General features: G+C 44.2%; 1 protein-coding gene across 37 annotated transcripts in view; it reads left to right on the forward strand.

The window, feature by feature from the left end:
• NRXN3 (neurexin 3) overlaps window positions 1–25,554 on the forward strand; it is a 1,504,430-nt gene that overhangs the window by 213,913 nt on the left and 1,264,963 nt on the right. The window lies entirely within an intron of this gene.

Raw genomic sequence — 25,554 nt, forward strand, 5'->3', positions numbered from 1 at the left:
GGTATGTGAGCTGTGGTGGGGGTGGGCTGGACCCCATTCTCTTACATTGGACATATTTTATTGGTGCAAAAGTGGTATTTGGAAGCTTAAATGTGGGCAGAGGTTTGAAGCAGCCAGATGAACTACGTGGCTGTCGGGGGAGAGGTAGGGGCATAAACAAAAGGAAGGGAAGGGTCTCAGGCATCTTCTCCCTAATAAATCTCCCATTTTGCTTGGAAATTTTGCCTCTAGCCTGGTGCCTAGCTCCAAACAGGGTCTTTGGCATGAGTTATGGCTGTGATCTTCCCTATTTTCCTTTTTTTTTTTTTTTTTTTTTTGCTTTTTTAGTTACCACTGCATGGGAGCAGGCAGACAGAAGCAGAGTTGCACATTGTCAATACAGGCTGTAGAAGTCAATAAGCAGCCAGACAGGGAGTGAAATTGGAGGAGGCAGCTATAGATTTCTTAGGTTATTTCTTGTGAGTTTTTCAGAACTTGTGTGATTCAGGCTTGTCAGATACTATTTTGAGCTGGGCTGAGACAAACACATTCCCCTGGTGCACCAGATGTTGTCTGCAGCCTTCCAATTTCCAGAGGCATCTGAGTTGGCTTTCTTGGGGGCAAAGGAATGTCCAGGCAAGGGATAGGAGTGAGGGAATCGGCAATTACAATGGGGAAGGTAAATGGTCTGCTGCTCTGGAGTTTGGTAGAAATTGTAATATAACCCTGGAGATAATTATTAGGATGGTAGTGATCGGCTCGAGGGAACAAGGTACGGTGCCTCATTCATTTCAGTGCGTGGATCGGAGTGGACACTCAATTAATGCATGTTGATTGAATATTAGTACCAAAATGTGTACTTTTTGGGTGAGCTCAGATTGATATGTTGGGTTGCACTTAGAATGCCAAGATGGAGTACTAAGAGAGGCTAATGCTGATTGATGAGTAAATTATGATAAGATGAGTTGTGTTGAATAGTAGAATAATATCCTTGAGTTGAATCATTGGATGAGGGCACAGAAACACAGGGCCTGCCTATCTATCCGACTGTCTGTCTGTCTATTCCTCTCTCATTTGTTAACCACCTGGTTCCAGAAGAATTTCAGGCAGCTTATAAGACAGACTTAATGCAAATTAGTATCATTAGAGATAAAAATGACAAAAAATAATCCTTCATCCAAAGGTCGACCTTCTGTGGTTCTGCAGCGACGTGGCCTACAGATAACTGAAATGTAAAAGTACCTGTAATTTTTAGTTTAAGCATTTACTTCAATTTCCTCTTCCACCAACTTCATACCTGATACTGCAAACAAGGAAGGAAGTAGATGGCTATTCTAAGCCTGCTCTCTTGGAGTCCCATAAGGTGAAACTAGCAAAGGACAGGTAAGGGCTGCACAGGTGATCGAGTGATACCTAGAGGGCTAGTTAACCGTTTTGCCCTGGGGAGGTGAAAAAGCAGCGAACTGGGTGGTCCTTCTTCATTCTTTAGGCTGGCTGCTCTTTTATAGCTCAGGGTGCTTTGCTTACTTTTTCTCCCCCTATCTGAAACTGAAACAGGGAAAGTATGGTTTCCCTCCCCATCCTGCTTAATAAAATATTCTATTATTTTCTCGACTACTAAAATATTCTATTATTGCTGATCACTTCCTCCTCTGCTCAGTGTGTTTGTCACTGGCCACAGTTTACGTAAACATGACACAGGTTGCCTGGAGCTTGAATTGCCTTTAGAGCGGGTGCTGGGGACGAGGAAGGGGATTCCGGGCATGCTGATGAATTCCTGCAATGGCCAGGGCTGGGAGCCAAGTGGATTTTGGACAGATGCTTTACGTGCTGAGTCAACTTGGCTCAGCTAATATTCCTGGGTTCTAACCTGGAGCTGGGGGAGGGACACATTCATTCACTAGGCCTGACTTAATGTCTGCGATGGGTGGGGCATAGAGGTCTTGGCATACTTGGGAGTCCACTGCAGAGGTCCCTCTCCCCCAAAAGGTCCTCTCTGCTGCCCACATAGCAAGTGCTGCTCCACTGTCTCCTTTATTTCTCTTGGGAGGGAAGAGCTTTATCCCATTTCACAAATGAGGAAACTGAGACTCAGGTTTTAAGCAGCTTGCTTAAAATTGCACAGCTAATGAGTAGATAAATCATGATTGAAATTCTGTTTACTTCAAAGTATGGTCTTATTCCAACAAGACTAAACATTGTATGGAAAGACATGTTCAGAAAAGACTCTTTTATAAGACATCTTAAGGGTGGGAAAATTTGGGTAGGGAAGGCCCATGAGGGAGTAGAAATTAAGGTGGGCCTTGAAGGATAAGCAGATGACAAAGAAACCCAACTCAAACTGGCTTTAACAATCAGGGTGGTTTATTGGTTCATGTAATTGAGAAGATCAGATAATGTCACCGAGGTCTGGGTTTTTCTCAGTCTGTCTGTTCATGTCACCTGCTGTGTTGGCTCTGTCCTCATGATCTGCCCATTGCCCTCTGGACTCTCCCACCCAGCAACTTCAGGCCCTCCTCTCCTGGCAGTGGCACGACTGCAGGAGTTTCAGGTGCTCACAGAGTCCCTGAGCTCACTCATTCTCATTGGACCCAACTGTAGCTGGAAGAAGACAGGAGATCACAGGCCATTCCATACCCTCCCCCAGAGAGCATGGGTGACACTAGCAGAAAGCCAAATTCTGCAGAGAAAAATCACGGGGGGAGAAGGGGGAATGGATGCTTGGCAGCCCACTAGCATCTCCTAGCAGAGGATTTAGGGAGGCAAGGGGAGCAGAAATACTCACAGCATGAGCAGTGGTGGCAACTCGGGGGTGACTGGGTCTGGGTCAGGAATCAAGATGCCAGCCCTGCAACTCTGCTTTTGCCAGCTTTTACCACTTCTTACCAGTGCCTTCTGATCCCTGGGACGTTGCTGCTGCAGCTTAATAGCTCTCTCCTGGACTCCAGTGAGGAGTCTTAGAATAATGAGGAAGAAATGAGTACTCCCAGTAGGATGGGGTCGTATCAGTGGAAATGGGTGGTGGTCCTTCCCCTGGTTTCTCCCAAGATTCCCCATGTCTGCTCTGAGGCTGCAAAAACCCTGCACCCTCATGACCCTTGATATTGGCTTTGGCCACCCCTCCAGTGTAAGTGGGGTCTTAAAGGTCACCAGCTGCTCAGGGATAAAGCAGGGTGCAAGGAGGTAGAGAGAGGGTCACAGGGATTGGAAGCCTGTTGAATGATCCTAGGAGGATACAACATTTGTTGTTTCATTAACCCTTCACCAACCAATGCCTAGGTTTGCTCGAGGGGCTTATGCATATGGGGCATATAAAGTAATGAGTAGGAATCTCGATGTTTGATCCATCAAAACGTAGAGCTTGTGTGGCTTTTTCTTTCTCAGAGAAGCAGGGTGGAGTATTCTTTCATGAGAAAGAATACTGTCCTAGGAGGAATCAGGAGACATGAGCTTGGTGAGAGCTTCGCACCTCCTATGTTTCCTGTTCCTCCTATGATGGTTGTTTTGGCAAGTTACTTTAATTTCTGAGCCCCACTCTTATCTGTAAAATGGGGGCAAGAATTCCTTCCAGGTTTGTGAGGATCAAATAAGAAAGGAGGCAACAGCACGCCTGACCGCTAGTAAGCCTCCAACAGAGTTTTTCTTGTTTTCTTCCTCATATAGAATTATTTTACATTCGAGCTTTGTTATTCTAGGAGAGAAACCCAGGGTTATGCTTTGGAGGGCCATTTCTGCCTGTTTGAGTCAAATTGGATTTAGCAGGTGCAAAGGGCTGCAGAAGTGACTTGACAGCTGATAGAATTACAGCCAGGGTTCCGAGGGGTGATGGGAGTCCTGAGGGTTGACTCTTTGAGCCCCAAACTGCAGTTACCCTTTGAGCTTTCCTCCACCCATACTCTGTTCCTGTGTGAGTGATGCTACATTAAACCCGAGTGCACTGGGAATTATTCTAGCTTCCATGCCTTTGCCTCTCTTTTTTCTACTGCTCAGCCCCTCCGTGCTGCCTTTACACATCTCATCAGTCAACAAAGTCCCGTTGATTTTATTTCCAAATCCCTCTTAAACCCACACCATCCTTTTCATCCCCAGTGTTCCGATGCTGCCTCATCCCTCACTCGACTCTTATAATTGCTGCTTTGCTGTGCCTGGCATGAAGAGGCGCTCAACAAATGGTTGTTGAACGAATGAGGAATAAGATAATGAGACAGGTGAAATTTAGTGAAACATTGAGGTCCTGAGCTCCCAAACCTCTCCTGTTTATATGAAAGGCCTGGGTTAGTATTTCTGGCAATATTTATGAGAAAGACTTAGGATTTTGGGCTCTAACTTATCATGCATTTGAAGTCACCTATTTGCATTTTATGGAGATATTTAACATGTGTGTGTCGACTAAGGTACTTGTTTCCACAGGAAAGACCCTCCCCAAGTCTTCCCACAGCCCGAGGGAGATGCTATCTCCTTCCCTGCTCCTCTGAGGTCTCATTTCACCCTCCTCATTTCGCCAGCCTCTGGGAAACCTGATCTAAGCCTGAGCAATGCTGGGAATGCCCGCTTAACAGCTTGGCAGGGAGGAGAGGCGATTTACTTACCCAACTGAATTACCCCTTTACTCTTCTGATCTCCCAAGCATATGCCAGAAGAAGAAGATAATAGAAGACGTGGTTAACACTGCATGGGACTCATGAGTCCACATGCATGAAAAGCTTACTTTCTTTTGTGGTGAATCTCTTTCTCCCTCAAAAGTGCCTTCCTCCCCTCATTTGCCTTGCAACAAATTTTCCTTTACAGTATCTTTGCTGGAAGTTCTTTCCCTTTGAAAACAGAAACACCTAGCTGATAGCTCACAACTCTCCACTGGTTTGATGGCAGCCTAGGGACCGAAGAACAAGTCTGTTCTCTAAGTGCCTCTGAGGAGCTAACTTTAGGGTGCTGCAAGACAAGTATCTGCTCAGAAAATTCTCATGCGTGTGACAGTTCTCAAGGCAGGAAGGGGAGAGAATTCCTGGGGGTTTCCCCTCTGCACGCTGGAGGAATGAAGAAACATATTAAGCCAAAGCTATAAGTCAGGCTGAGGATGACAGTTTCTGGTGGAGTGGGACGGGAATTCCATCTCAGGTTGAGAGCTGTTCCTGAATGGCTGTCACACCCAACTTGTTTGTTTCTCAGCTATTAATAGAAACTATCAAAGTGGGGATGGGTGACTTGCCCAAGGATCTCTCCCAAAACGCCTTACCTCACGGCTTGAAATTCCCTTATTAGAGATCTATTCACAATACCGTGGGATCAAACATACATGCATGAATCTCTTTACAGCACCCTTGCCAAGGGCCATTCAGTAAACACTTGTAGAGCCAGGCACTGGGCTGGTTGCTATAAATACGAGGAAAAGTAAGTCATATCCTCTAATGCCCAGGAGTATACTATCTGAATGGTAATGTCCATCCTAAGAATAATGAGACCAGGAGCTGACATAGATAGTGCTTACTCCATGCCGAGCACTGTTCTATGTGCTCCTCATGCACATAGTCATTGCCTTCTCACAATAACTCTGTGAGACTCTTATCCTTACTTTACAGGTGAAGAAACTGGGACACTGGGTCATTAAATGTCTTGCCTAAAGTCACAGAGCTAATATGTACCAGACACCATGAGAGCAGAGGGAAAAGAGGTGTGGTCAGGGATGTTCATTGATCTGAACATCTCTGCTGGTTGTGGTCTCACCCTCTCCCTGAATGGCCCATTGCCCTTCCTTTGAATTAAACATCGAACTCTCCCTCTTATCAAATTTAGCTATTCTTGTGAAGGGACAAAAGTCCTTGACATCTTGCTATGAATTCAGCATTCAAAAATTTGACGCCTGATATGGGAAAAGGCAGTGCCTGAGGAGGCAGAGGGCATTCAGGATGATTTGAGCTTGCATCTTGATTTTCCCAGAGCCAGTTCTGGTCAAGAGGATAGAAGGCGTAGTCAGTAAAATGGTACTCAGATGGAGGGAGACTGTAGGAAAGTAGACATCAGTCTACTATTTCCACTAGACATTGTGACCTTGAGACCTTTTTTACTTGTGATACTCTCTCAGGACCATTTGGATTGTAAGTGACTGGAAATCCAACTGGGAATTTTAGTGGAGTCTAAGGAGAAAGTCTAGGGGTTGTTCTGGATTGAAGTACAGCTTGCAGAGTCTCATGTGATGTTGCCGGGTTTCATGTTCTCATCTTTCTCACCTCATGATCACAGGATTAATGCAGCAGCTCCAAACCTCACTCTGCTTACCTTCTGTCTGGGGGAGGTGGGGTGATGTAAGAGATCCTTTCCTGAATAATCAGAAAAGGAATCCTGGGCTTTTCTTTTATTGACCCTACTGTTGTCTGCTTATTCCTGGAGCCATCACTGTGCCCAGGAAAGGAAGTTATACCGATTAGCTTAGGCCAGTTGGTATAAGGATGGAATGAGAGTGGGGAACCAGTGGGTCCCCCAGGAAATTCAGTTTACCATGGAGAATGCTGATGACATCCTTCTCTGGAAACTTCTCAAGTGATGACTTACATCACTGCTCCTTCAGACAGTATTTTCTCTCCAGGGCTAGTGGCATCCACAAGACCCACACCTCCTGATTCTCCTTCTTGCCAATCAATATGTGTACTCTATTCCCAGCAGTGTGCCAAAGTGGCTCAGTGGCATGAAGAATAGGAAGGAATGACTAAATAAACAATAAGGCATGAACTGACTTTTTCAACGGCCCTGTAGTTCCTTCACTCCTTAGTCAGGGTTCTTATTCAGAGCAGAGGGACCCAGAACATCTTCAGTCCTACAGATGGTGTTGGTTGGGTATCTGCATATGGGGAGATATGTGGGTGGGAGCAGCTGATGTCAGGAGGGCTGAGTTGGAACATTGGATTCCAATCAAGAGAAAAGTCTTGAGGCTTCAGTTGATGAGGAGAGATCTCCTTAACCGAAAGATGTGAAATTCTGGCAGCCTCTCTTTAAGGATGATGAAAAAGAGGCCTAATCCTGAAATGATCAAAACTCCACTGGCCAGTCTTGAGGGATACTACATGGGGGCTACCGGAAGTGAAGTCAGGGCCTCCTGCTGTGAGTTCTTCTGGTCAGTGATTTCCTTCCCCTGGAAAGGTAGCTGGGTAGAGAAAGCTTACACTACTTGCCTGTGTGACTTTGGATAATTCACTTAATCTTGTCCATTCTAGATATCCTAATCTGTAAAAAGGGATAATAGAAATATCTACTTCATGAATAAATTGTAAAAATTAAATGAAATATTGTTATGAAAAAACTAGCACAAGCTCAGTTCATGGTAGCCAATTTAATCAATATCAGTTTCAGCTTTTTTCTCCCTGCCTGTAAGCTCTAGTCTAGATACTCAGCAACTTGGAGAGTTTTCTCTCAACTCAACACATGATGTCATGACACTAAGCATGTCAATAATGAGTTGCTGAAATTAACTTGTCATTAATGCTTTTTTTTTTAATTTAATGTTTTTTGAGCAGTTGTACCAGACTACAGAAAAATGCAAGTGTTTTGGTTAAGTGGTCCCCTCCCTTGCTGCAGCACAGTCACTAGATCAGAGCCACATATGTTGGAATCTCTGCTCTGCCCCTGACAAGCCATATCATCTTGGGAAGTGAATTAAATCTTTAAAGTCAGGATCTTGATCAGTAAAATGAAGCTAATAATGCTTGCCCACAAAGTTACTGTGAGTATATGAGACCATTCATGTGAAGCCTGGCCCTGTTATGGTTCTGTACTTTGTTAGTCCTCACTGTGGGGTTCTATAATTTAAAATGTCACTTCCATGCATGGCAGTCCCTGGAAGGGTATAGGCCTGGAGTTCTTCATCTGGTGTTGGGGGAACGCCCTATATTGGCCATACCTATATATGTAAAATCAAAGTCTATCAGAGCAGTGGCTTCTAGGGTTCCCCTGTCCAAGCATGGGGCCAGGGGTGGCTGCTAGGTTGTTTTACCTAAGGGATGACCCTGATTTCATGCTTCTGTGATTTACTTATAGAAGAGATGACCACATTGGTTGAGAGGTTGGATTTCAAGTGTCCTTTTCCATCTCTGAGATTCTGTGTGCCTACAATTTCGCTTCCATTAGGTAGAGATGTAGTTGCTAGTGGTGTGGCCTTAAGCAAGTTACTTAAGCCCTTTATTCCTCAATTTCTTAATTTTAGGATGGGGCTAATTCCAATCCCCACATCCTAGGATGGAGTGAGATTTAAATAGAAAATATATGTAACTGTTAAGCGTAGTGTGGTAGGATATTAGAACTGCTCACAGATATCCAGTTTTCTTCTCATTTGGGATATAGTAGGGTGACGCTTCCTGGCTCCCTTGTTGTTGGGTGGGGCCATGTGACTAAGTCCAGCCAATGAGTTGTGGGCCAAAATGAGGTCTGTAACTTCTGGGTCAGAGCATTTAATTGCTGATATGTGACTTTTGGCACAGTCACCATAACATTCAGGGTGGTGGCTATTCAGTATGCCTGACCTCCTTACCCCCGGCCAACATGTAATGGATGTGGAATATGAGAAAGAATAACTTTTGGTTTGTTGGGTCACTGAGACTTTGGAAGTGTTTTTGCTGTTGCATAACTAGCCTATGCTGATGGATACACACAGTGTTTTACTTGGGTACCTGCTATGTGCCAGCAACATGTTGGTTCACACTTTACAATGATACGCTGGAAAGATATACATTATTATACTCGTATTTAGACAGGAAAAATAAGATCAGAAATGTTAAGTAATTTGCCCAAGGTCACCCAGCTCTTAAGTGGTGGAGTGAGGATTTAAACCCACATTGTCTGACTTCAGACCTTGTATTTTTTTTTTTTAAGGAAGATTGGCCCTGAGTTAACATCCACCTCCAATCCTCCTCTTTTTGCTGAGGAAGATTGGTCCTGAGCTAATGTCTGTGCCCATCTTCCTCCATTTTATATATGGGACACTTGCCACAGCATGGCTTGATAAGCTGTGTGTAGGTCCACCCCTGGGATCCGAACCGGCCAACCCTGGGCCACCAAAGCGGAGTGGGCAAACTTAATCGCTACGCCTCTGGGCCAGCCCCAAGACCTTGTATTCTTAACCACTATTCTGCAGACTCCTTAGACCAAGCCCGTGATTTCCTGGTATGATCAGCCAGTATTAACTCTGCCTTCCCTTTCTCTTGAACTGCATTCCCTGTAGTTTTGTTTGGAAATGATTCCCTCTGTTGGCTGTTACTTCTCAGAGTGATGGTGAGGTTGGGAAATCAGCAGAGTGGCCTGCTGTGGTTATCTGACTCTCAAGTTGTCACAGGAAGTCTCATCTTCTTTGCTTTGCTTGACTACTTTTTGATTTTTAACCCATTCTTTAAACCAAAATCTTTGATACGGGGAGAAGAATTCTCTTAAGAATATAGAAGGCGTTTTCTTTTTCCTACCTTTGCTTGAAGACATCAAAATGATTATCATGAGTCAGGCTCTAGAAGCAGAGCCTGTGATGGGGATTTTTGTGTTTGTGACTTATTGAGGGAGTGCTCCTGGGAGAAACCTGTAAGGACGTGAGTGAGGGGAAGAAGCTAAGCAAAGATGTGGTATAGCTGAAGCCTAGCCTCAGCCTGATCCCGTGGGGGAGCTATAGAGTATGATTTGTACCACATAGCTTGTTCTGCATTGAGACAAGGGGACTGAGCTTTTATTACCCTGAATCAGTTGACCTTGGATCTACCCTCCTAGGCATCTCCAGGTGAGGTGGTTCCCATTGGCTAAAGACAATCCTCCAGAGAAGGATGCAGGTGTGAGCCAGTTAGCAGCCAACACCTGCAGCAGTTGGGGGGATGGGTGCACCTGCCAGGGAAAGGAGTCTGGAGATGCACCACTAGCATCTGCTGCAGTGCTTGAGGTCAGTGGCTCATGCTTTTCAGATTTGTATTTTTCTAGGAGTGATTGGGTCAAGCTAAGGGGAGGCAGCGAAGTGTGTAACACAGTTTTGGAATGTGACCTCAGCACATGCTTTTGGTTGACATCCAAGTGTTGTGTGTGTGACTGTGAGGGCAGGGTGGGCAGGGAGCTCTATCCTAACCTCTGGACTTTGAACTTTTACATTTTGCCTGGTCACCTGGAAAACTTCTCTCTTCACTTTCTACCTTTTTAAAGGGCAAGGTGGCTGCCAGAAATGTTTTGGCGATTCTGGGGGTGTTTTCTTTCCTAGTGAAATAGGAAGCTTCAACCTGGCATGCCCTGAGTCAGCAACTCAGCCTAATAACGGTAATAGTAACACCAACCCCAACACAGTTTATCAAGTGCCTACTATGTGACAGGGGCTTTAGTTGTATTACTGTTTGGTCTAATCCTCCCCATGACCCTGCAAGATGGGAATCATAGGATGATTTTATGGTCCAGAACAATAAATATCAGGGAAGGGCAGCAGTTTATCCAAGGACACACTATTAAAACAGTTTGCATAAAAGTAATAAAGAAAGCAAATCACACCATCAAAGAATGGAAGGTTCGAAGAAAATGATGAAAACCACGTGATCACCAAAAAGTAGAAATATCCTACTGTACGATAGGGAAGTCCCACCCTTTTGATTAATGTCAAAATCTTGCTGTGTTGAGTGTGGAGAAGGAGAGCAAGGCAAGGCTTACATGCTGGAGATGAGATTTGGTTCCAGTGCTGTCTGACTCTAAAGCTGAGACATCTTTGCAACACTGTTTTAATAAACATGTGATTTTAAAATGTCTACCCACTTAGTTCTGAATCATGAATTCCAGATGGAAGAATGGTTAAACACCCAGGCCTTAGAGATGGACAGACTGGAGTACTGGCTCTATGACCTCTCTAAGCCTCAGTTTTCCATTTGTCAAATGGGGATAATAATACTTAGCTTGCATGACTCTTATGTGGGTAAATGACATCGTGTATGTAAAATGTCCGTCATGTAAAAAACACCCCGTCTACACCTGTTTTTATAATATATCCACGAGGAGATTTCAGTCTAGTTGGGGAGAAAAGAGTTTCAGTCCTCTATTGTTTAATAATAAGCTTCTGCAAAATTTGCTGGCTTAAAACAATGATTTATTATTTCTCATGGTTTTAATGGGTTGACTGGGTGAACCACCCAGTTGTGTTTCACATAATGTCAGCCTCGTCACTCATGTGGTTGCATTTAGCTGGGAGCTTAGATGAGCTCCAACAAGGGATATCCAAGAAGGCTATGGTCCTCCTTCACATGCCTTGTATCACTCAGTAGACTAGGCTGAGCTGCTTATTTGGTGACTGGATTCCAAGATCCCCAAAGTAGAAGCATCCCTGCCTTTTTAAGGCTTAGGTCTAGAGTTGGCACACTGTCACTTCTATAGGTAAAGCAAGTCACATGGCCAATCCAGATTCAAGGGGTAGGGAATCAGACTCCAACTCTTATTGGGCAGAATGGCGTGTGTGTACTGGAGGGGAGGAATAATTGGCAGCTGTGTTAGTCAGGGTTCTCCAGAAAGGCAGAACCAGTAGGATATATACAGATATATATAAAAGGAGATTTCTTGGCTCACACAGTTAGGAAAACCAAGAAGCCCCACAATCTGCCATGTGCAAGCTGGAGAACCAGGAAAGCTGCTGGCATGATTCAGTCTGAGTCTAAAGCCCTGAGAAGTGGGGGTGAGGAAGGGTCGGATGGGGTGGGGCTGATGGTGTAAGTCCCAACCTGAGTCTGAACACCCTAGAACAGGTGTTGGAGGGCAGGAGAAGATGGCTCTCAGCTCAAGCAGAGAGGGTGACTTCACCCTTTCATGGCGTTTTTGTGGCATTCAGGCCCTGGATGGAGTGAATGAGGCCCACCCACATGGGTGAGGGTGGTTCTCTTTACTCAGTCTGCTGAATCAAATGCTAATCTTTTCCGGAAGCACCCTCATAGACACACCCAGAAATAATGTTTTACCAGCTCTCTGGGCATCCCTTAGCCCAGTCACGTGGACAATAAAATTAACCATCACAGCAGCCGTATTTGGAGACTGTCTCTCATGGATGCATTCATTCTAGACCTTACTGTTCTGACAGAGTGCTTCATTTGGGCTACAGATATTTACCATGAAGGCTGATACTCTGTAGAGTGGGTTAGTGTTTTTAGAGATGACATCACCAAGGACTTGGTGTGTCAACTGGACTCTGAATGAAGGATGGGGTTGCTATGGAAGGAAAAGAAGAGGGTCTGTCTACTGTTTTGATTTTTCACCCGCATGAACCAAGACAAACTCTGTATGAGTTGGGGAGGGAAAGTGGGGACCCTGATTTTAACTGTCAAATTGATCTAGAGTTGTCAGGTGGGATAACTTAACCCTCAAATGAGGGTGATTTATCCCGTGTATTGTAATCAGATAGTCGTCTAAGTCGCTCCCCATGAGCTCTGGTAAATCACTTTTAGTACGTATTGAAAGTGACAATATTGTATTTTATCACCGAATTGCCATCTTACAGTAATAACTAATGCATGCCATCGACTTTGGCTCCAGTGCTGAATTACACTCACTTGGAGGTGCATAGATCCAGACGGGAGCTGTCACTTCCATTTGCTTCTCCACGGCCAGGACCAAGAGGCTCGTAGGAAAACTATGCTGTTGCAGCCTTTGCAGATTAGCCCGTTCAGAGACACCTGTGGTCTTGCAAAATGTGAAACTTTTCTTCTGTGGGGTTTGGGTCAGTGTGAACTAGGATGGGTGTAGTAATTCTATTAGGTGAATGATAAGTGCTTTGATGACTAAAGGCAAGGATCTTAATTAAACAGAGAAACAAGGATGGTCAGGAGTCAGGCTCAAATGATCTCTTACCTGGGTTTCTGCTACAGACTTGTAGTTGGTCTTACCACCAGCCCCTTCAAAACCATCCTGCCCAGGAGCCCCGAGAGTGATTTTCCTGGGAGGCAAAGACCACCATGCCAGCCCCTTGCTTGAAACCGTCATGTCCTACCATTGCCTGTGGGATGTTGTCCAGGTTTCTTAGCTTAGCCTACAAGGCTTTCCATGGTCTGCCTCCTGCCCACCTATCCAGCCTCATCTTGCTCTGCTCCGCATCTTGAACTTTCTGCTCTACACACACAAACCATGTTCTGCTTCTCCACACCGTTGTTTATGTCTTCTTTTCTGCTTGGAATGTGTTCTCTCAGCTGCCCCAAATTGACACACTTTGCCTAACCAACCCCGCAGTCGAAGATGTACTGCAAACATCCCCCACTGGAAGCATTCACAAGTGCTCTCAGGCTGTGCCCATGATGCCTGGGCTTCTCACTCCCTTCATTGTTTCACTTTTCACATTGCATTACCATTACTTATTTATGCCTCTACCTCTGCCACTAGACAGACTATGAGCTCCTTGAAGGCAGGAACTCATTTTAAGAATGTTGGTATCCCAACCAACCAGCACAGGACTGACTGGCCCAGAGGAAATGCTCAATGAATATTTGTGGAATTAATGGATTTGTGAAAATACCTCTTTGGATTGCCACAGAAACATGTAAACAGTGGAGAATGAGAATTTTCACCCTGAATCTGAGTTTCCCTTTAGCTAAGGGGTTTCCTGTTTTGATGTTACATATCTGGATTAGAATTAGTATGAGCACTCACTGTGAAGGTGAAATTTATATGGCTCTGGGACAAAAGCCTGGGCAAGGGCACAGAGATATATTAGTCTAGTAGGGCTTGCAGGTGTTTCTACATTTAGCATTAGGTGCGAAATTAAGCAAGTCTTCACACCTGTGAATTTGTATTTTCCGGAGGCCTTCTTGTGTTAGAAATAATCTTGGATGATCATTTCATTCATGTTGCTGGATTTGGGGATATCAAATCTCACCGAGGGTCTCAAACCATTTGCCTTCAGTTCCCTGTATCCCATCCTGCCCTTAGAAATAAGGAATCTGAGAATAAGTTCCAGAGCTAGTAGGAGAAGGGAGAATGCATTCCCGCTTTTCTAGCCAAAGTGCAGAAGGTCCTTGGAGGGAAGTGAAAGATCTCTGAGCCTAGGAAGTGGATCTCCCCTTTCATACTGCGATCTGTAGGCAGATCGGGCAGGAAACTCCATGCAGGCTTGGAGACAGATGTCAGTGTGTGTCTTACAAGGAAACAAGATAGGTGCAGGAGAAACAAGTTGGTAGGGGTCTTCAAAAAGAAGGCTTCTTCTACATCCTTTTCTTCCAGGTGCACATCTTATGAAAGTAATTCTGGTAGTAATGATAATAGTGCTGTTACTACTACTAAAAATGATTCATATATATTGAAAGTTGTCTACATGCTAGGCACCATGCCAAGCTTTTTACTTGGCTTACTTGATTTCGGCTCACAAGTTTATGAGGCAGATAAATTTCGTTTCCATGTTACAGATGACGCACAGAGTGACAAAGAAACTTGCCCAAGGTTGCGTAGCTAATAAATGGAGGAGCTGGGATTAGAACTCAGGCTGTCTAACACAGCACTATAGTCCTAACCTTAGCACTATATTACTTTCCAAATTATAATAATAATAATAACACGTGCAGCTAATGTTTATTGGGTGCCAAGTCTGTGCTGGACACATTGCCAAGCTCTTTACATGGAGATCCTCATTTACTCTTCAGCACAACCTTTGGGGGTAGGTTATTTCTATTATTTTCATTTCAAAGATGAAGTAACGGAGACTTAGAGAGAGAATCAGCAACATGTCCAAGGTCACACAGCTAGTTCATGATGGAGTCTGGATTCATTCTCAGACTATCCCCTGAGACTCCAGTCCCATTTTTTATTTTGGATCAGAAAGTGTTCTCTGCCCCGTCAATCCAGTTCTCCCTTTCAATAGTCAGTTCTCATCTCCTACCTGAGGATAGGACACAAGGAGAATTTCTCTCTTCTTCAGAGGCAAAGGCCATATGGCAATGAAGAGAATGGTGGATTCTGTTGGGGAGTGTGGGCTCCAAAAAACTACAAAAGAACCCCCCAAAACTACAGTAGTTGTAAAGAACAATTAAGAGAGTTTATCAGAGGGGGCAGTTCTAGAGATTGGGTGAATGGGAAGCTGTTTCATTCCACTGTGCTTGAATCTGGAACACCAAGTCATGACACTGGCCTGCATTAGGGACTTCATATTGGTAACCAAGGGAAGCTAACCTTTCTGTAGGTCTTTAGCCCCATTCATAGTCAGAACTTGTGTGTGTGTGTGTGTGTGTGTGTGTGTGTATTTGTATATATATGTACACATAACACACATAAAGTTCTGACTACTAGTGGTACCAATACATAGTTTTTTGTGGGTAGGAGGGGTACCTGTTGTGTGCAGAGCGCTCAACTTATACTTTTGGGCAAGGGAGATTAAAAAAAGAGGTGAAGTAGTGCCATTTGCCCTAAGCTGACCTGGAAGTCTAATCTGAGAGATAAGGCAAATGAGTATGTAGACAATATTTTTATAGATTAGCTTGGTTAATTAGTGGATTTTCAAACTTTTTGAAATTAAAAAACCTACAAATATTTTTAAAAAATTATAAAACCTTTATGAAACAGTAAAATTCTCATAATCTTTATACAGGAAAGGTAACAGAGCAAAGTTTATATCAGTTTGCAACTAATGATTCATGTCTTTACATGTGAGTGTGACTTTTGAAATATTATAAATAAAGTTAAGAGGATTTTGTTGTGAGGGATGCAATAAAATTCATCTCCCCTTTTCATCATTTCTTTATCTGGGTCACCACAAAACTAATGTGATCATTCTCCACCTCCAGGCAAAACACTTACACTGCTCACCTTGTGGTACTGTCATTTGTTGCACTTGGGAACAAATGTGCAGCTTCAGGGTGAGGATGGCAGAATAATATGTAGGCAAAGGAAGAGCTAGGAACTAGGTTAAGAATGGACATTCTCACCTAAAAACCGTGGATTCCAAGATTACACATAAGGTCCACCTCAATTTAAGGAATGCCCCATGCATCTGAAAAGTGATAATTGAAACATCCTGGACTGGCTAGAAGAGCATTGACAGCCTAAGTGCTGAGGACCCCAGGCCAAGGTTTCAGCTTTCGTGTGATCTAGTGACCCTGACTTTGTTCCACTGCTGTAGGCAGAACCTCTAGGTCTTGGCTCAGGACGTTCCCAGTGGGGTCTCAAAAGTGGATCCTGGTGATGGAGATTTGGGGCATCAGGAGAGAGCACCCTTTACCTCTGTGGGTCAAAGACTCACTGTGTGTGGCTGATGATGAGAGGTGGAAAGGAGACCACAGCAAGGGGCCCCAGGGCTCCCACCTTTAGACATTTCCCTTAGGAAATGTGATCATGTTTTTAGATGCTAGAGAATTAGTACTGCATCATTCAAAAGAGTGACCAGTTAAAAACACCCTACTGGCCCAACAAGAAGGACATGAATAGTTAATTTATGATGGCTAATATTTGGAACATTAGAAATATTTTTCAGCTATTAAAAACCATGCTTTTTGGGTTTTTTGGGTGAGGAAGATTTACTCTCAGCTAACATGTGTGTCAGTCCTCCTCTACTTTGTATGTGGGGTGCCTCCACAGCATGACTGATGAGTGGAGTAGGTCCATGCCCAGGATCTGAACCTGCAAACCTGGGCGGCCAAAGTGGAGTGGGCAGAACTGTAACCACTTGGCCACCAGACCAGCTCCAAAACCATATTTTTGAGGAGTATTTGATAACATGGATTTAGTTAGATAAGTATAGATACATTTCGGTATAAAATTGATAAAATTTCAGAATATTTCGTTCTATATAGTATGATCTTGGTTTTTAAAACTATCTATATCCATCCCTAGAAAAATTCTCTAAAGAAACGTACAATTTCCAGTGCTTGTCTCTGGGTATCAGATGATTTTAATTTTCTTATTTGAACCTTTCTGGCCAAGTCTTTTCCTACCATCACATATTAACTTTCCAACCATAAAACAGCAACAAACACCAGAGGTTTCTACAGTGGCACGTTCATCCCATGTGGAATTGCAATGGGGACAGGACAGAGGGGCTTGGTCCTGGATGCTCTATTTGTTAGTTGGCTCATAGAGGGTAAACCTTAGTTTCTGAATCTGGAGTAAACCAGAGGCCTTGCCTTCCTTATTAGAGGTTGGGGGGAGTGACTCATGCTGTCCAAAAACCAAGGTCTGTAGACAAGGCTATTGCTCTGCCTGCACTCCTTCCTCTTCCTCTGGGTTACCTCTGGGCATTCCTCCAGGGCTTGGGTCACCTGGTGCTTTCCCAGGTGATCTTCTCTGCACTGGGGGTCCAAGTCACCCTTTCAAATGTCCTTGTAGCACTTCAGAACTCTTATCATTGCTGCAGTTTTATATCTGTTCTTGAGGTTATTAGATGAATGTGTGGTACCAACTCTGAATTGGGTGTTTTGTCATTTTTGACTGTCTCCTGTTGGGTTACTGGCATATGGTCATCTCTCACAAATGTTTGTTAAATTAATAAATCAATTCTTTAATGCAAAGATTTTGAATCAGCTGATGGGGAGACAGATCTAATATGTTGAGGTGGATTGGAGGGATGATAGTGTTAATCCAGAGGAAGCTTCCTAGCAGAGTCACTATGTCATTTTTTTTTTTTTTTTCTGGGAAAGAGTATGTGATGCAACATACCAGAGAGCTAAGGCTTTGCATTCCATTGGGGGCCAATCAATCAGGAAATTAATCACTACCTATTTATCAGTGCAGACCATGTGCCCAGCACAGTGCTAGAGGCACTGAGACTTTTGGGGAGTAGCTTTGCCTCTTTTCTTCAGTTCGTGAAATAGGGTTATTGAGGCTTGAAGAAGTCAGGAGGAGGGTAGGGCCAGGGGTAGGAGCAGGGGTGGGTAAACTGATCAATGATTGTAATGACCGGAAAAGGGCTGTGAAAAGCCAAAGCCATTTGAGCTCCAGCATTTTCACTGTGGGGTCCAACATCCTGAAACCCAGAGTTAATCTTCCTCACGAAAGATGTAGATAGGAAAATTCCTCTGATAATTATTGCAAAGGTGTCATCTTTAAAACAAACAAGAATCACAAGATGCCTACCCGAACTTTGGAGCATGAGATGAAGAAAGCAAACTATTCCCACGGGGAATAATGGTGGAGTTAGCGGCTCCAAATTGTGTTGGTTAGCAGATTTCTGCCTTTTAGGGGTGGGGATAGGGGTGGAGGTGGGGGCGGGGAGGTTTGGTCTAGCTTAATTAGTATTTCCCTTTAGAAATGTGACAAAATAGCTACCTTGAAATATTGCTTTCTAAAAATGAAAAAGGAGAATTCCTCCTCAGTCACATTTATATGGAAACCAAGGACGGGAAAGAAGAAAGACACAGACTTTTAGGGGAAAGAATATATGGGCTATGGATACATTTAGATGCCAAAACTCACTGCTTGTCTTTTTTCTTGTCCTGGAATCTGTGTTAGAAGTTCACATTTTGGGGTGGAACAAATCAGCCCACACTCATACCCTTACTAGGAGCTCTTTATAACCCTACCCCCACTCCAAACACACACACACACACACACACACACACACACCACACACACACATTGTTTGGAAAGTTTGAGCAAAGTTGTCTTTGGAATGACGGGGCCCCATTAACGTAGAACTTGTAATAATCTGGTCCTTGGGTGGGCTAGACTTTGTCCACATAATGGAGGTAGGGACTTGGGGGCAGAGGAGAAGTTTGTTAATTAAGACTAAAGGCCAACAAACTGTTTGCAAGCCTAGCAGCCTCGTTATAGCTGATTCTTGTCTCCTGGTGCAGACATTTATAGGTTTGCCCAGACCTCTTGCTTGCTCCCTGCCTCCACATAGCCATTTTCTGTGCTAGACAGCAATAAGTCTGCATTTATTCTCAAATGTCCTTTAATGCCCACTTCATTAGAGCCGTCCAGTTAGAGCCTGTTAGCAAGGTTTTACTGTATTATTGTTGGAGAAAAAGGAGTGCTAGCAATGAGAGGAAGACTTTCTGCTAAGGAAATCTTTTCCCCCTAGGGGCATGAAGACATGAACAAGCATATGGAAAAACTTCAGGCTAGGGAGCTGGGGCATCCTAAGAGAATTCCAGGAAAGGTGATTAATAGTCTGGGTTCAAGAGAGAAATGCATCCCACAGCGTTTCTGGAACAGAACTAAAGGCCCCTCTTTGGACGAGGGGATCCTGTGCTGCAATGTTGGGGCCAGAACTTTCTTCTCCTCCCACATTTTATCTCCTGCATTTTTGTTACCATCTAGTTGTTTTGCTACCATGTTGTCATTGCATCTGTCCTGCAGGGGGCACTCTCAAGGAAAGTCTATCTAGATGTCTCCTTTCCTTGTCCATCTTCATGTCTGTCTGTTCTGAATTTGGGTGCAGTGTCTACTCTTGGACGCTGGGAGTTTCCCCTTTACATCTCCAGTGTGAACGCTCTTCAGCAACGGGGTCGGTGCACCTCTCTTCATTTTTGTGTGCCCCAAAGGGAATCAGGAAGTTCCTGGGCAGACTGTCAGAACATAGTTCCCGTTGTCCTCCCACTGTGGGTTTTGATCATTTCTTTCAGTAACCAGTTTAGTTTAATTATTTATGCAAGGACATTCATAGTACAAGAGGAAATGTCCTATAGGGCATTTATCAAGGAATCAGTGTTCATAATCTGAGACACCCCCAGAGCAAAAGCAAAGTATCTGGGCTGATGATTCAGGTATTACCTTTGGGGAGAAGCAGGATGAGACATCTAGAGCTGGTGTGGTTTGAATCACCGTGGTTGACTCAATAGATGAGCCTAGCATCTGTGGGAGGCAAAGGGGCTGTGTGCTGTCCGAACAACACAGTGAGGTTCTTGCTACTGTTATCGTCATTTGCAATGGGGAAACTGAGGCACAGAGCAATAAACTGCCCTGCCCAAAGTTTCTAAAGTGGGAAGTGGAATAGAGTCTAGATTTGGAAAAAGGCACTCTAATGCCATAGCTGTGTTTTTAACACTCTGAAATCCTGTCATGTACAAGCTGGTCCCTTGGTTGTTCATTGTCTCTTGTCCCTGGCTTATCTGATTATCTCCAGCCTCCTAGAGCTGTTTCTACTGATGGGCCTGAATGGCACACAGGCGTTTATCAGGAGTCTTATCCTGATGATTTGGTGGCACTGGAAGAGGATGTCTTTAGCAAAGAGACCCAGTATCTAATGTGCCTAGGATGAGCCAGCCTGCTTCTGCCACTTCCTACATCTTTGACTCAGCCAAGCTACTTAATTTTTGACAGTCTCAGTTGTCTGATTTGTAGGATAACAGTAGCCTCTACCTCATACTGTGTCGTGGGAATTGAAGAGAAGGAGGAATACACAGAAAGTACTTAGTAAACAGTTAAGAGTTTTAGAAATGTCTTTAAATTTCAGCAGAGGCCCTTTGGCTCTTATAGTATGGCCTGGAAATGCCAGTTACCCTGGGGCAGTGTTTCCTAAACTGTAGTATCCACAGGGATGACCTGGGGGGAGGTGTTAAAAGTGCACCTTCCTAGATTCCACCCCAATGATTCAGGTTGGAACAGGAGATGCTGATGCGAAGGTCCAGAGACCACCACAGAGAAACACTGGCTCAGAGGCCAGCAGAGCCCCAATCCACCCCTTGCTTAGACCCTCTACATTCTTTCAGTCTCTTCTTACTCTGAGAGGCAAGCGTTAGAAACATTTTCAGCAGTGCAATCGCCTAAATACTTTATAAGGTCAACAAGTAGTAATTTCATTATTATAGAAACAGCCCGCAGAATAGTACATTTTCTCTCCCTTCCCATTTCCCATCTTGGCTCCCTGCCCCTCCTCCTTCACTGAGTGTCTATTTGCACACAGTTCGTGGCAGTTTTGAACTTCGGGGCTCCTGTCTGGCTCGTTATTCATTTAGCTAAGGAACTGCAGCACCTAATTAATAGGAAATTAGCTGTGAATGTAACATTTGGCCTGTCGTCAAGGCCCAAGAAGTTATAAATATACACCATATGAGTGGCCTGGGCACCTGATTCCTGGCAGCTCCAGAAATGGCACTTCCTGTGCTGTTCCAGGAAGTGAAGTCATAGGTCAAGTGCAGCTGGGAGCCCGAGGCGGTGGGGGGAGGATCACTCGCCCTGAGGACCAAGGAGACCATCCTGGGGAACACAAGGGCTCATTCCCCAAAAAGCACATTTACTTTCCTCAAGTTAAATGTCTCTTCAAAGGCCAGGGCAGAGAGGAAGGAAAAAGGAAATTGGAACAGGCACGGGAGAGGAGCTGGAGGAGGGCTGTAGGGTCCCTCTCTTACTGGATGTCTCAAGCACTGTTCCCCCAAAGACATTGCAGGTCTGCTGTTGTTCTAGACACTTCCATTTGGCTTCGTCCAGAGGCACGTGAGTCCCGGCTTCATGCAATACCCAGGTAGTAGGGACTCTGTTGAGGCCATGCCCCTGGCAGCCACAGGTTGCAGACCATGGAACTGAGGCCCAGAGGGGTTAAACATCTCGTCTAACCAGCGAGGGGCAGAGTTGGGATTTGAAACACAATTTTCTACACCCCAAGTCTGATGCTTTTTGTGGGACCTCAGAGCTGCTTAACTACTTCAGAAAGTCAGCCTGGGAGGAGAAAACTGTTTTTAAAAGCCCCAATGAGGAAAGCATTGAGGGAGGGGGAGGGCAAAAGGGTCAAGGGCAAGGTAAGGGCACCTCTAGGGGTGTTGTCGGAGGTGGAAGGAAATGCCCCCAGGAAGGAGGGAGCGCCACCCCCACCCGGAGATCAGAGCTGGAGCTGTTTTGTCTAGATTCACCTACTTTAAGTTATCCCACTTTTCTTTTTTTCCAGCTTCCCTGGCAGGGAAATAGGAATTGAGCAACCTGTCTTTTCCCTCGTGAGAGCTAAAACTCTGGTGATAAAACGACCTCTTCAAATTCTAAGTCTGTTTGTTAGGAGCCAAACCTTGGGAGATGAGAGAAGGGAGATGCTCCATTCCTTGGCAGAGCAGGCGGGGCCAGGAGGAAAAGCCGGTCTGACTACATTAGGGAACAGAAAGCCCAGAGTAAGTGCAATATTTTGCCAGCTTTCAGAGATCGATGGAAGCCTCTTTAACACAGGCTTCTACCTGAGAGTGATATAATGAATCCGGCATTTATCTGTCTCTGGAAGGAGGCTTCTGAAAGACGGGAAAAATATAAAATAAATTGCATCTTTGGGTAGATCCCAGAAGGAGCTGCTCTCAAGGAGGAAAATAACTCATTGACGATGTCACAGAGCAGAAGATACTTAGGAAGGCTGCATGTTGCTTAGGCTGAGGGAGGCCAGGGTCTGCTCACAGAAGGCAAGTGTGCCTCCAGCCTTGCTCAGAGAAGGGAGTTAGAAATCAGAGCCCGGGCTGAGAACACAGCTATCACTTCTGCCCTAAAACCGAAAGATAATACATCTTCCTCTTCCCGCCTCTATCCACTAGCCAGGGGCATTCCCTGACCCTTTACTGAGGAAAGGATGGGTCCCTTTTGGTTTCTTGTCCTCTGGAAGATGCTACCATTTTTTTACCATCCCACTTCATGCTTTGGAGTCATTTTGGAAAGAGTTCAGTTCCAATATTGTGTCCTCCACTTATGGGTTTGGACATGTTTCCTTATCTCTATATGCCCTCAGTTTCTTATTTTGTTAAAAATATGGAGAAATATCTATTTCACAGGGTTTTTAAGAGGATGAAATGAGATAATAGTCAAAACAACTAATTTAGCATGTGACACACAGTTGAATCTTAAGAACAATTGTTGCCATTATGGTAATGTAAATAAGAGAGTCAAGAATAACAGTTGGTACTTGGTAGTCACTCAATAATCAGTTTCTTTTCTCTTTTTCAAGGTCTTATCAGCAATAATAGCACTAGGAAAGGATGTTGGATATTTTGTCTTCCTCATCAACTTTCACCCTCCCCCAACCAATCCTAAGCCACAACTGAGGCCAAAGCCAACCTCAACCCTATGCCCAGATCTGTCTCCAACCCTAACCCTAACCCTGTGTCAAACTGTTACCCCAGCTCTATTCCCAATGCTATTTCAACTACATTAGTCAAGGTTCTCCAGAGAAACAGAACCAATATGCTATATATATAGAAAGAGACTTGTTATAAGGAATTGGCTCATGCGATTATGGAGGCTGGCAAGTCCCAAGATCTGCAGGGTGAGCTGGCAAGCTGGAGATCCAGGAGAGCCGGTGGTGTAGTTGCAGTCTGAGTTTGAAGGCCTGAGATCCAGGAGAGCCGGTGGTGTGGTTGCAGTCTGAGTTTGAAGGCCTGAGATCCAGGAGAGCCGGTGGTGTGGTTGCAGTCTGAGTTTGAAGGCCTGAGATCCAGGAGAGCTGGTGAATTAGTTGTAGTCTAAAAGTTGGCAGACTTGATAAACAGGAAAAGCCGATGTTTCAGTTAGAATCTGAAGACAGGAAAAAAGCCAATGTTCTAGTTCAAAGGCCATCAGTCAGGAAGGATTCTCTCTTACATGAGGGAGGGTCAGCCTTTTGGTTCTAATTAGGCCTTCAACTGATAGAATGAGGCCCATCTATGTTAGAGAGGGTAATTTGCTTAATTCAGCCTGTTGATTTAAACATTAATCTCATTCATAATCACCCTCACAGAGATACCCAGAATAAGTTTTGGCCAAATATCTAGATACTATATGACCCAGTCAAGCTGACACATAAAATTAACCATTACACCAATCTTATCCCTAACCCTATTCCCAACCCTTCCTCCAAGCCTGAGGCCAAACCCAACTCTACCCTAATAACTACTATTAAATATTGCTAGGCACCTTAGTGCCTCAGTTTTCTTCTTTGTAGTAGGGATACAAATCCTATACTAGCTGCCCAAACTTGCTAGTCAGTGTGATGAATTCACATCATAGAGAAACTCAGCTTGATAATGTATCTCTGGAATATGGAATTGAAGGGAAAAAGAGATCATAAAATAGATTCTTACTCAGATAGTAACCCAATATGATTAGTATCTGCCTTTGGCATGAGGAGCTGCTCAGACACACAGAGAGACTTCCATGTGTTTGTGCTGACTCCTGCCCCATTCTCTTGGCTAAACTCTGTTTGAATAGGGTCTGTGTGAAGTTGGCATGGCCAGGGATACAGGCATGGGCACAATGCTCCAGAGATGTCTTACTGTGAAGAATATAGGTTTGTAGACCAATGTGAGATGAAAAATATGTTGTCAGTGTTTTCACTCACATAGGCCACTTCAATTTCTGCCAGTCTTCTCTCAGATTTATCCCACATGATGAAAAAGGAGGCTTCCTGGTTTCTAGAAAGATTCCTATAGAATCAAAGAGTGTTAGAACTGAAAGGGATGGTCATCTAGCCCAGTAGTTCTCAACTTTAAGAGCACTGATGCCTAGATCTCATCCTATACCAATTGATCCATCTTTGGGGATGAATCCTGGGCATTGGAATTTTTTAGAAGTATGCTTCTAGCACTACTATTGCCAAGTGGTTCTACCAATCTAGCCCAAATCCTTCATTGTACAGATGGAAAAAGTGAGACTCAAAGCTAAGTGACTTTCATAAAATCAGATATCTAGGGGCAAAGCCAGCACCCAAAGTCTCGTGACTCCTAGTCCAGTGCTCCTGTCAGAACACCATACCATTGCTCATCTTGTTTCCTCAGATTTATAGCCAAATTTATAGGACCATCCAGGACCCATCTTGAGACCCTCATGGTGAGTGGTATTCCAGTTCAGCCCATGTGCAACTCTTCCTGCCACATCAGCTTAAAGGCTTTCGTTCCTCTGCACTGGGTAGCTCTCATTCAGAGGGGTAGATGTGCCACGTGGCAGAAGCAATCCTCTACTAACCCATTTGGAACAATAAAGAAATAAATCCTAATCCACCAACCTTGACCAGACAGCTGAAGGTTGTGCTCACTTGGCACTGACCTTGTAAAGATGGATGGCAACTTTGGGGAGTCGATTTTGTTGTTGATGTTGTTTTTTGTCCTTCTGGGCACTTAGAGTTCATGTTCACCAAGGAGAGTTCTGGGAATTGTAGGTCCGATGCTATTAACATCTGCTTCATCCCCCTGCCTTTGTGTTCAACTCTTTTCTAATTTTTAAAAGGTTTTTAGATTTTTAGTGAACTTATACTAAATGAATTGTTATTTTGAAATAGGTAACTGGAATCTACCGTACATCCTGGTTTGACATATTTAGAAAATATCAAAGCCTCTGAAACAGATCAGCAAGGCAGCATGTGCATTTCCCCTGGGTAGTGGTTCATCTCTATTACCCAGAGGGTGCAAAGGGGATTCTGCATTCATTTAGTCATTCATTCAAATAATGTTTATAGATTCCCCCTAGGTCCAGGGAATTTGAGTGGAACTAAGAAAACATTAAGGTGAATCAGACTCCACATCTGACCTCAAGAAGTTTAACTCTAAAGGGCAGGGAAGATGAGTACCCTCAAAAACCCATACCATAAGCAATGTGTTCCTTAAAGGAATTACAACAGATGTTTAGGGATGCGTAAGATTACTTCTAGTTGAGGGGTAGGGGAAGGTTCCATTGAGATGTGGCACTTTAGCTGAGCCTTGGAAAACTGAGGGAATTTAGACAGAAATAGTATAAATCACATGGTCAAGG

The sequence above is a fragment of the Equus caballus genome, chromosome 24 (genome assembly GCF_041296265.1).
Source record: "Equus caballus isolate H_3958 breed thoroughbred chromosome 24, TB-T2T, whole genome shotgun sequence".
In the NCBI taxonomy this organism is placed as follows: Eukaryota; Metazoa; Chordata; class Mammalia; order Perissodactyla; family Equidae; genus Equus; species Equus caballus.